Genomic DNA, 13,136 nt, shown 5'->3' with positions numbered 1-13,136 from the left:
TCGTTACACTAGTTTCTCCAAGCATGCTCTGGTGGTCTCCAAGTATTTGGATGTGCTCAGAGATTTAGTCTTCGTCGCCACAGCTGCATGATTTGCGACTGCCAGACAGGCTGAACACATGGGAATTCCCTAACAAACAGGCAACCCCCACATGTATTCAAGCTGTCAAGCAGTCACAAATCATGCAGCTGCGGCGACGAAAACTAAATCTCCGAGCACATCCAAATACTCGGAGACCACCCGAGCATGCTCGGAGAAATTCGAGTAACAAGTATACTCGCTCATCGCTACTTATTAGGGTATGTGCACACGTCAGGATTTCTAGCAGAAATTTTCCTGACAAAAACCGGACATTTCTGCCAGAAATCCGCATGCGTTTTTTCGCGTTTTTTCATGCGTTTTTGACGCGTTTTTGTGCGTGTTTTTGTGCGTTTTTTCCAAATGCATAGAATTGCGGGAAAAACGCGGAAAATCCGCAAAATTAATGAACATGCTGCTTTTTCTACCACGATGCGTTTTTTTCGCGGAAAAGAAAGCACCATGTGCACAAAACATGCGGAATGCATTCTAAATGATAGGATGCATAATGTATGCGTTTTTAATGAGTTTTATAGCGTTTTTATCGCGAAAAAAAAAGCGAAAAAACCTGAACGTGTGCACATACCCTTAGGGTTGATCCTACAGAGAGAGTTACTTTAATACAGTGTGAAGGATGGCACCAGAGAGATCATGCAGAATCCCACCACTGCCACCACATGTTTAGAACCCGCACCTCGTGACCCCGCCTGACATCACTATTACATTCATGGTACGCTCTCCTCACTTGCACCAACTTTACGTTCCGCACTCCCTGGGGACATATGTAAGATCAGCTTGGCACAGTTTTACACAGACACCCCGTGACCACACGGGCTCAGGGAGGCACAGGGAGTGATGGAGGGTGGCCCACACAGCCGCTGATGTGGCACCACACTTGCTCACAACCCTGAGAGGCTGAGTGGCCCCTTTCACTGGCACCAGTGAAACAGAACTCTGCCAGCCCAGTAGGACTGGCACCAGTTTCTCGCTAAATAAAAGCCCATTCAGTTAATGGGGTTATAATGGGCCAGAAACCAGCCCCAGTAGCATGGAAAGTTAGAGCCAAGGACATGGACATGTGGATTCGTAGATCGAGATAAAAGAGCATCCCAAGGTTAAATTATATATTTAATCGCCTTAAGGGCACAATAGACAAAACACTGTAAACACAATGGTTATACGTATGCAATGGTCAGATATGCAAATACAATAGTTGTAGGACAAAGTATGCAGAATATAAAAGTTACCAGTCAGATGAAATACCTGAATTGCGGGGAGCTAATTCCACTACCCTTGCATCTAGCCGCTAAAAACTCCAAAACCTAAGATCTGTCATAACTCCTTAATGGACAGTCCTAGGAGGCGGTTTTGGCACCATTGGATCCGGCCGGGCCTTCTAGGTGTTGAGAATAATCACAGCTTTACTACCTGGCTCCTACCAGCCATTCAATGTATCTCCCTACCCTGGTGTGCTAGAACAGATCGAGACCCTGGAAGTTATTTGGCCCATTCCAGAGATCTCAAAAATATAACCGGTGTGTGTGACTAGGACGTAAAAAAAAGTCCATATTCTCCTTATAAAATCTTGCCTTACGCAGGCGTGTACTATGGAGGACAGAGAATGAACTTCAATCCAATATTGCAGCCAGCATGCAGCCAGCGGGTAAGGAAAGGGTGAATCAAACACCCGAAAACCCCGCCCCTATGGCTGAAAATTGTTCCCTCCAAATTCAGGTGACAGAGTCCCTTTAAGTAATGAATCACTCATTACAACATCATACGGCAGAGAATACCATAGTCTCACTGCTCTTACAGTAAAGAATCCGCTTCTGTTATTATGCTTAAACCTTCTGTCCTCCAGTCATAGAGGATGCCCCCTTGTCCCTGTCAGGTCTATGAGTAAAAAGATCATCAGAAAGGTCTTTGTACTGTCCCCTCATATATTTATACATTAAAATAAGATCACCCCTTAGCCTTCGTTTTTCCAAACTAAATAGCCCCAAGTGTAATAACCTATCTTGGTATTGCAGACCCCCCAGTCCTCTAATAACCTTGGTCGCTCTTCTCTGCACCCGCTCCAGTTCAGCTATGTCTTTCTTATACACCGGAGACCAGAACTGTGCACAGTATTCTAAGTGTGGTCGGACTAGTGACTTGTATAGAGGTAAAATTATGTTCTCCTCATGAGCATCTATGCCTCTTTTAATGCATCCCATTATTTTATTTGCCTTTGTAGCAGCTGCCTGACACTGGCCACTAAATGTGAGTTTGTCATCCACCCATACACCCAGGTCTTTTTCAATGACGGTTTTGCCCAGAGTTTTAGAATTAAGCACATAGTTATACATCTTATTACTTCTACCCAAGTGCATGACCTTACATTTATCCCCATTAAAGCTCATTTGCCATTTATCAGCCCAAGCTTCTAGTTTACATAAATCATCCTGTAATATAAAATTGTCCTCCTCTGTTTCCTATTTGTGAAAAAAACAGAAATTTGTCGAAAATTTAGAAAATTTCGCAATTTTCCAACTTTTAATTTTTATGCAATTAAATCACAGAAATATGTCACACAAAATACTTAATAAGTAACATTTCCCACATGTCTAATTTACATCAGCACAGTTTTGGAACCAACATTTTTTTTGTTATGGAGTTATAAGGGTTAAAAGTTGACCAGCAATTTCTGATTTTTACAACGCTATTTTTTTTTAGGGACTACATCACATTTGAAGTCACTTTGAGGGGTCTATATGATACAAAATACCCAAGTGTGGCACCATTCTAAAAACTGCACCCCTCAAGGTGCTCAAAACCACATTCAAGAAGTTTATTAACCCTTCAGGTGTTTCACAGGAATTTTTGGAATGTTTTAAAAAAAAAATGAACATTTAACTTTTTTCACAAAAAATTTACTTTAGCTCCAATTTGTTTTATTTTACCAAGAGTAACAGGAGAAATTGGACCCCAAAAGTTGTTGTGCAATTTGTCCTGAGTACGCTATTACCCCATATGTGGAGGTAAACCACTGTTTGGGCGCATGGCAGAGCTCGGAAGGGAAGGAACGCCGTTTGACTTTCCAATGCAAAATTGACTGGAATTGAGATGAGACGCCATGTCGCGTTTGGAGAGCCCCTGATGTGCGTAAACATTGAAACCCCCCACAAGTGACACCATTTTGGAAAGTAGACCCCCTAAGGAACTTATCTAGATGTGTTGTGAGAGCTTTGAACCCCCAAGTGTTTACTACAGTTTATAACGCAGAGCCGTGAAAATAAAAAAATCATTTTTTTCCCACAAAAATGATTTTTTAGCCCCCCAAATTTTTATTTTCCCAAGGGTAACCAGAGAAGTTTGACACCAAAAGTTGTTGCCCAATTTGTCCTGAGTACACTGATACCCCATATGTTGGGGTAAACCCCTGTGTTGGCACACGGGAGAGCTCGAAAAGGAAGGAGCACTGTTTTACTGTTTCAACGCAGAATTGGCTGGAATTGAGATCGGACGCCATGTCGCATTTGGAGAGCCCCTGATGTGCCTAAACAGTGGAAACCTCCCAATTCTAACTGAAACCCTAACCCAAACACACCCCTAACCCTAATCCCAACCCTATCCATAATCCTAACCACACCCCTAACCCGAACATGCCCCTAATCCCAACCACATCCCTAACCCCAACACACCCCTAACCTTAATCCCAACCCTAACCACACCCCTAACTCCAACACAACCCTAACCCTAATCCCAACCATAACCCTAACCACACCCCTAACCCTAATCCCAACCCTAATCCCAACCGTTAATGCAACCTTAACCCTAACTTTAGCCCCAACCCTAACTTTAGCCCCAACCCCAACCCTAACTGTAGCCCCAACCCTAACTGTAGCCCTAACCCTTACTTTAGCCTCAACCCTAACTTTAGCCCCAACCCTAACTTTAGCCCCAACCTTAACCCTTACTTTAGCCCCAACCTTAACCCTAACTTTAGCCCCAGCCCTAACCCTAACTGTAGCCCCAACCCTAACCCTAACTTTAGCTTCAACCCTAACCCTTACTGTAGCCCCAACCCTTACTGTAGACCCAACTCTTATTGTAGCCCCAACCCTTACTGTAGCCCCAACCCTTACTGTAGCCCCAACCCTAATTGTAGCCCCAACCCTAACTGTAGCCCCAACCCTAACTGTAGCCCCAACCCTAACCATAACTTTAGCCCCTAACCCTAACTTTAGCCCCAACCCTAACCCTAATGGGAAAATGGAAATAAATACATTTTTTAAATTTTATTTTTCCCTAACTAAGGGGGTGATGAAGGGGGGTTTGATTTACTTTTATAGCCATTTTTTTAGCGGATTTTTATGATTGGCAGCTGTCACACACTAAAAGACCCTTTTTATTGCAAAAAATAGTTTTTGCGCCACCACATTTTGAGAGCTATAATTTTTCCATATTTTAATCCACAGAGTCATGTGAGGTCTTGTTTTTTGCGGGACGAGTTGACGTTTTTATTGGTACCATTTTCGGGAACGTGACATTTTTGATCGCTTTTTATTCTGATTTTTGTGGGGCAGAATGAACAAAAACCAGCAATTCGTGAATTTCTTTTGGGAGGGAGCGTTTATACCGTTCCACGTTTGATAAAATTGATAAAGCAGTTTTATTCTTCGGGTCAGTACGATTACAGTGATACCTCATTGATATCTTTTTTTATGTTTTGGCGCTTTTATACGATAAAATCTATTTTATATAAAAAATAATTATTTTTGCATCACTTTATTCTGAGGACTATAACTTTCTGCTTTGCCTCATTGGGGGACACAGACCGTGGCTGTATGCTGCTGCCAATAGGAGGCTGACACTAAGTGATACAAAAAAAGTTATCTCCTCCCCTGCAGTATACACCTTCCTGCTGGCTCTCAGCTAACCAGTTCTTGCTTACTGTCTGTAGGAGGCACTTGGATCTGGTTCAGACCCCATCGTTTTTATTTTATTTTTTACTTTTCTGTACATTTTTATATTTTAATTAACAGAGTGAAGGGGTCGACGAATCCTTTCAAGGTTCCGATCTCCCCCAAACCATCAACAGGTGAGAACGCGGAGTGTCGCTGCCCCGTACCCTCTCCTGCGATGTGGGAAGCCATGCCTGAGCTGACTTTAGGGGCGACGGTTCCTTCGGGTCCCGAACTCCCCACACCAGCAACGGGTGAGCACATGGTGTGTCGCCTGTATGTATCCTCTCCTGGAGCCAGGCCTATTGCCGGACAACTTGCCCAGTCCACCCAGTGGCTTGAACTCCGTGGATGTACAGAGGCTCCTTCTCTTTGGCGTCTTAGTAGCCCCCACTGTCCCACCACTGTTAAAGCGGATGGCACAAGGAGACGGACGGTTCCTCTCCACCTCCCTAACAAAGGAATGGTGGATTGAGGGTTATTGCTTTATTCCTACACCATCCACGCTGCAATACCTGACCTGCAGCAGAACAGCACAGCACGTTCTTTTCTCGGCGCTGAAACCCAGTCATCCACGGCGGTTCCATGCCGGGGCGCGCACCAATGGTGAGTGGATCCAGTCGGCGATGGGCCCCTGCAGTGGCTTCCCTGTAGCCCACCTCCCTAAGGTAACACTCCGGCCGGTTGCAAAAATTTACCCACCGGCTTCGGCCGATGTGTAAGCCGCATGCCAGAAGTTGCGCCCGCACTATGGCGCGCTAAGGCGGCTCCGCCCATCTTTTCGAGCGTTTTCTGTCTAGCACGGGAGCGTTCGCTTTTCTCGACCAGTGCCCCTCTATTCTGGTATTGTTCCCGCCGGCTGCAGAAATTTAGGCCCCAGCTTGGGCCTATTCATGTAAGTCATGAGACTCCGCCCACATTGCGTCTGTGGCTCCGCCCCAGAAATGGCTCCTCTCGCTCTCTGCAAGACTTTATCACCTCTGCAACTCCCGGTGGCCATCTTGGTCCACCCGGCCAGCAGGGTTGATGGTCTTTTGCATTAAAGGGGCACAACGACTCTGCAGCCAGGTAAGGAAGTACTGCCTCTCCACTTCCCTGTTAAGAGGGTGGTGGATTGAGGATTCATCATTTTAACACTGTCAAAAGAGAGTGGAGGTAGCAATAGATGGCTTTTCCTGACCTTCTGGATGCAGCCGCCCATTCTGCCACTTGGCAGATTAACCGGGTAGAATCTGCTGTGGTTTGTCTACCAGTATTCCTGCCCGATGGGTCATCAATTAAAATTACAACGAACTGTCAAATGGCAAAACTGGTTTGAACCGTCTTGCAGGCTATGGTTGAGTTGTCTACCCTTCCTTAGCCACTGCATGGGCTGCTAGAGCAATGATCTACTGGTCGGAGACTTTAACTACTTTGACTCACATCCAGTAACCTTTTCCCGAAGACAGTACAGCTGGTCAATCAAATTTCTTGAGCAGGAGACTAGCTGGTTCACGCCTCTCGGATGCAGCTAGTCGCGCGGCGCTGTCAGCAGCCATTACAGTATGGAAGCGTACTCTGCATTCAAATAGCCTCTGACATCACTCCCTAGGATCGCATATTTCCTATAGACCCAACCAGCAGTGGAAGAATTGTCCAGGACAGTCTAGATCTAAGGGATCTTGGTTCCAAAAAGGGGGACCGAAAAGTAAGACCGATCCTGGACCTCAAACTTTTACCAAGCTGGACAAGGTCCTCCTTCTTCGGATGGAGTTCGTCCGCTCAGCCATTACTTCAACGAAAAAAGGGTGGAGTTTCTGGCATCCACCGACATTCGGGATGCTTACCTTCGCATTCCTATTTTCCCCTCTTCAAAAATTCCTTCGCTTTCCCATTCGCAAACAGCATTTTCAAGTCACGCCCTTGTACCTCGGCCTTGCTACTGCACCCTGATTGTTCACAAGGGTCATGGCGGCTGTCATGTTCCTCTTGAACCCTAGAGGCTTGGTCGTCCTGCCCTATCCAGTTGACTTTCTAGCTGCTCTTCCAGGACTATGCTGAGTCGTCTATCAATTGCTATACCCTCTCTCTCCCGGGCTGGCAGCTTCATCTAGACAAGTTTTTACTCTTTTCTAGCCCAGCAGATATCCTTTTTGAGGATGATCCTGCACACTTCCAAAGGGTTGGTATTTCTCCCTTGAGACAAGGCCGTGGCCCTTCAACTCAGAACTCACTTACTTGATCACTCATTCCATTCGATTTGCTGGGAGGGTCATGAGGAAAAATGGTGACAGCAATGGAACCTCTTTCCTTCGCTCTGCTCTTTTTCTGTAGGTCAAACAGGCATTCCGAGGGTTGTCTCTGAGCTGCTTCTTCATCCAGGGGAGTTCCTTCCGGTTCAATGATTATTAGTGACTACCGATGCCAGCCTTCTCCCAATCTTTGTTCTGGGGATTCGAACGATACGGCTAGTCCTACAGCAGGTCCTCTGCCTTCTGGCGGGTCACCCCATCCGAATTCAATTGGATAATGCCACGGCTGTGCCATACGTCAATCATCTAGCAGGTACCCACTGTCAGGCATCATGGACAGGGTACCTCACATTCTCTGATGGGCCAAGATCTATCATTCGGTAATCTCGGCAGTACACATCCCAGGAGTAGATCTCTGGGCGGTAGACTTCTTCAGCCATCAGGGTCCCGCCTCAAGTGAGTGGGAACTTCACCCGGAAGTCTTCCATCAGATCTGCCTTCACTGGGGCACTCCAGATGTAGATTGGATGGTGTCCAGACTAAACGCCAATGTACTCGTGCTCATGGTTCGGCCTCAAGATCCAAAAGCCATTGCAGTGAATGCTCTGGTTCTTCCGTGGTACCAGTTCCCATAACCCCCTTTCCCCTACTTCTGAGAGTCGTTTGGAAGCAGGGAGGGCCCAGTGGTCCTGCAAGATCCGCTCGGACCACGTTAGGTGTTTTGTTTGTGGAGCTAGTACTTTTTCCATCTTATTGCAACAAAACTGCAAGTAGGGACTTTCTCGCAGGGAGTTTTCACATGTGGTCCTTCCCTTTCGCATACCATTAGAACTTTGGGACCTTAAAGGGAACCTGTCACCCCCCCAGGCTTTTTTAACTGAAGGAGCCACCTTGTGCTGCACTAATGCTGCATTCTGTCAAGGCTCTGCCAACGCTGAAATAATTGTTTTTATAATTTGTCCCTCATACCTCTATTTTGTCAGGGGGCATGCCTTTCCCCCCCCCGACACAAACGCCTCCCAGCCATCACTCAGGGCCTCCGAGCGCTGCCTCCATTTCCTTCATGAACGTCCCTGGCGTCTGTGCTGTAAGTTCGAAGGGCAGCACAGGCTGCGCATGCCTGAAAAAAAGGGTCCTGGGACACGGGCGCCATCCCGGCCAGTGACAGGCGTACCTCCCCAGCAAAGAGAAAAAAATCTGCCGTGCTCAGATAGAGCCGGCAAGGTGCAGCCTGGCTGCAGGACCTTGCGTGACGTCACTGACACGTGATGGATCACGTGACCGGCTACGGAAAGCACACCACTTTTCCAACGCGTTTCGGAATCTCTGATTCTTTCTTCATGAGGTACGCCTGTCACCAGCCAGGACGGCGCCCCCCACACTTTAGTTTTTCTAGCTGCCCAGCACCTTATTATTCATCCCTCCTTGGGACACTCATTTGAACTGTGACGTGAGATCAAACCGTCGCCCTTTGGAGGACCTTCTAGGATTCAGGAGACATCACCCATATACAGCACTAAAGACGGAGGTAATACTTTTTCTGCACCTATGGCAGGATTTTTTTAAGTTCTATACGGTGTTATGTCCCTATTCATTTTATTTTACTGGAATTTTTAGCGCAAATATTTTTATATTTATTTCTATATTGTTTATTCTACGGATGAACTGAGTTCTTTTCATCCTTATATTTGCTGCAATTGGTTTCAGTTATTTGTGCAGCGCCCTCTGGACTATTGTTTATTTACCTGTCAAATTTTGTTTGAATGCAGATTGCACATTTTCTGTTAGTACAATAAACCTAATTTCAAGGCAGAAACATTACTGTGTCCAACAGTTATTAGATATATGAAACTGAAATAGCTGTTGCAAAAAAAACTATTTTTATAAAACATTAAGCTTAAGATTAATAGGGGTGCCCAAACTTTTTCATATAACTGTACAGTGTATATACAGAATAAGGCCATGTTCACACGTTCAGTATTTTACATCAGTATTTGTAAACCACAACCAGGAGTGGGTGAAAAATACAGAAGTGGTGACGTGTGTCTATTATACTTCTCGGATTGTCCCACTCCTGGTTTTGGCTACAAATACTGATGTAAAATACCGACCAAATACTGAACGTGACCTTAAGGCTGGAGTCACACTACTGTAGAATACGGACGAGTGCTATGCGGGAAAACATCAAATAGCACTCAGCCCAGTGTTAATCTATGGGGCAGCTCACATCACCATTTATCTTCTTGGGCGTATTCACCGAGACTCGCCAATGCAAGCCTATGGGTGCAGAGGTGTGTCTAGCGTTTCTGGCACCCGGGGCAAGAATTCATTTTGGTGCCCCCCCCCCCAAGGACATATGCCCCCCGTCAGCCCCATCATTGTCCTCTCCTCCTCCACCATCCCCATCATTGCTCTCTCCCCGTCAGCCCCATCATTGCCCTCTCCTCCCCCCACACACACACCATTCACTTCTCTGCACATTCCCCTGCAGCGCGATACACACACACCCAATTCTGAGCCACACACACACATACACACACACTCACATACACACACACACATATTCACATACACACACTCACATACACACATTCACACACATTCACTCACACACATTCACACACATACACACACAGACACACACACACACACACATTCACACACACACACACATTCACACACACACACATTCACACACACACATTCACACACATTCACACACACACACACACACACATTCACACACACACACATTCACACACACACACACACACATTCACACACACATACACACACACACACACATTCACACACACATTCACACACACACACACACACATTCACACACACACACATTCACACACACACACATTCACACACACACACACACACACACATTCACACACACACACATTCACACACACTCACACTCACATACACACACACACACATTCACACACACATTCACACACATTCACATACACACATTCACAGACACACACACACACACTCACATACACACACATTCACACACACCTCTCATCTCTCCTCGCGCTCTGCCGCAGCAGCTCCATCGCCTTCCTCTGACACAGCCGGCCGCTGAATGATGACGTCATCCAGCGGCGCGTCTGTGTGAGAGGAAGCAAGAGGAAGCAGGAAGACAGATCGCTGGGCATGCCCCGGCTGCCGCCCCCTAGATACGCCACTGTATGGGTGCGAGAAACAAATCACACAGCACTATGACCATGTGAGTGCTGTCCCATTTTTACAACTTTGAAAAGTCGGCAATTTATCTGCTGCATACAGTAAAATCACACTGAAGAATAGATAGAATAGATATATACACATAGAATATCAAGAGAATGCCAAGAGTGTGTAAAGCAGTCATCAAAGCAAAAGGTGGCTACTATGAAGAACCTAGAATATAAGACATATTTTCAGTTGTTTCACACTTTTTTTTCCACATGTGTTAATTCATAGCTTTGATGCCTTCAGTGTGAATGTACAATTTTCATAGTCATGAAAATATGGAAAAATCTTTAAAAGAGAAGGTGGGTCCAAACCTTTTGGTCTGTACTGTGTATATATGTGTGTGTATATGTATGTATGTATGTATATATATATATATATATATATATATATATATATATATATATATATATATATATATGTACATATATCTATAATATAACGCTGGGAGCGTCACTCTGTCCAAAGCCTTTATAGACTGCGCAAGCGCCGGCGCAGTCTGGACCCCACAGAGTGACGCTCCCAGGAGATCGCGGTATGCGTAAGCACTGAACGCACACCGCGATCTCCAACGGAGGAGCAGGGACGAGCCAGAAGGGTGAGTATGCGATATTTACCTGTCCTCCGTTCCATCGATGAGCACTGCTCCATCCTCCACATCCTCTGCCTGTAACGTTCAGTTCAGAGGGCACGATGATGCGCTTAATGCGCGCCGCCCTCTGACTGAACAGTCACAGCCAGAGGATGGAGCAGCGCGCATCGATGGAACGGAGGACAGGTAAATATAGCAAGTGCCGGGGGTCTGAGCTAGCGGCGACTCCGGCACCTGACCCCCTCAGTGCGCCGGTGTCCCCGCCTGCTCAGGCCCCCAGCACGCGGCGCCCAGCACAGCCACGCACAGCCGCCCGCACTCACCACAGCCACGCACAGCCACCCGCACTCAGCACCGCCACGCACAGCCGCCCGCACTCACCACAGCCACGCACAGCCACCCGCACTCGCCACAGCCACGCACAGCCGCCCGCACTCACCACAGCCACGCACAGCCGCCCGCACTCACCACAGCCACGCATGGCCGCCCGCACTCACCACAGCCACCCGCACTCAGCACAGCCACGCACAACCGCCCGCACTCAGCACAGCCACGCACATCCGCCGGCACTCAGCACAGCCGCCGGCAGTCAGCACAGCCGCCGGCACTCAGCACAGCCGCCCGCACTCAGCACAGCCACGCACAGCTGCCGGCACTCAGCACAGCCACGCACAGCTGCCGGCACTCAGCACAGCCACGCACAGCCGCCGGCACTCAGCACAGTCACGCACAGCCGCCGGCACTCAGCACAGCCACGCACAGCCGCCGGCACTCAGCACAGCCACGCACAGCCGCCGGCACTCAGCACAGCCACGCACAGCCGCCGGCACTCAGCACCGCCACGCACAGCCGCCGGCACTCAGCACCGCCACGCACAGCCGCCGGCACTCAGCACAGCTGCCCGCACTTAGCACCGCCACGCACAGCCGCCCGCACTCAGCACCGCCATGCACAGCCGCCCGCACTCAGCACCGCCACGCACAGCCGCCCGCACTCAGCACCGCCACGCACAGCCGCCCGCACTCAGCACCGCCACGCACAGCCGCCCGCACTCAGTACCGCCACGCACAGCCGCCCGCACTCAGCACATCCGCCCCCACTCAGCACAGCCGCCCGCACTCGCCACAGCCACGCACAGCCGCCCGCACTCAGCACCGCCACGCACAGCCGCCAGCACTCACCACAGCTGCCCGCACTCACCACAGCCATGCACAGCCGCCCGCACTCAGCACCGCCACGCACAGCCGCCTGCACTCAGCACCGCCACGCACAGCCGCCCGCACTCAGCACCGCCACGCACAGCCACCCGCACTCAGCACAGCCACTCAGCACAGCCGCCCGCACTCAGCACCGCCACGCACAGCCGCCCGCACTTAGCACCGCCACGCACAGCCGCCCGCAGTCAGCACCGCCACCCATAGCCGCCCGCACTCAGCACAGCCACGCACAGCCGCCTGCACTCAGCACAGCCACGCACAGCCGCCCGCACTCAGCACAGCCACGCACAGCCGCCCGCACTCAGCACAGCCACGCACAGCCGCCCGCACTCAGCACAGCCACGCACAGCCGCCCGCACTCAGCACAGCCACGCACAGCCGCCCGCACTCAGCACAGCCGCCCGCACTCAGCCGGAGAGAGAAAGATGGGAGCAACATATGGCAGAATGGAAACAGGAACAGGCAGAATGGGTGCAGCACATTACAACAGAATGGGGGCGCTGGATGGGAGCAGCACATGATAGAATGGGGGCGTGGGATGGGAGCAGCATATGACAGAATGATTGCGCACGATGGAAGCAGCACATGACAGAATGGGGGCGCACACATGACAGGATGGGGGTGCAGGATGGGAGCACATGACAGGATGGGAGCAGCACATGACAGAATGGGGGCACAGGATGGGAGCAGCACATGACAGAATGGGGGCACACACATGACAGGATGGGGGTGTAGGATGGAGCAGCACATGACAGGATGGGGGCGCAGGATAGAGCACCTCATGACAGGATGGGAGAGCAAGATGGGAGCAGCACATACCAGG

General features: G+C 49.1%; 1 protein-coding gene across 1 annotated transcript in view; it reads left to right on the top strand.

Annotated features, from left to right (window-relative positions):
* Positions 1–13,136, top strand: part of JSRP1 (junctional sarcoplasmic reticulum protein 1) — a 149,369-nt gene that overhangs the window by 110,479 nt on the left and 25,754 nt on the right. The window lies entirely within an intron of this gene.

This window comes from Ranitomeya variabilis, chromosome 1 (assembly GCF_051348905.1).
Source record: "Ranitomeya variabilis isolate aRanVar5 chromosome 1, aRanVar5.hap1, whole genome shotgun sequence".
NCBI classification, from domain to species: domain Eukaryota; kingdom Metazoa; phylum Chordata; class Amphibia; order Anura; family Dendrobatidae; genus Ranitomeya; species Ranitomeya variabilis.
Note: the sequence above shows the minus strand (reverse complement) of the source record. Positions and strands in the feature narration are given on the sequence as shown.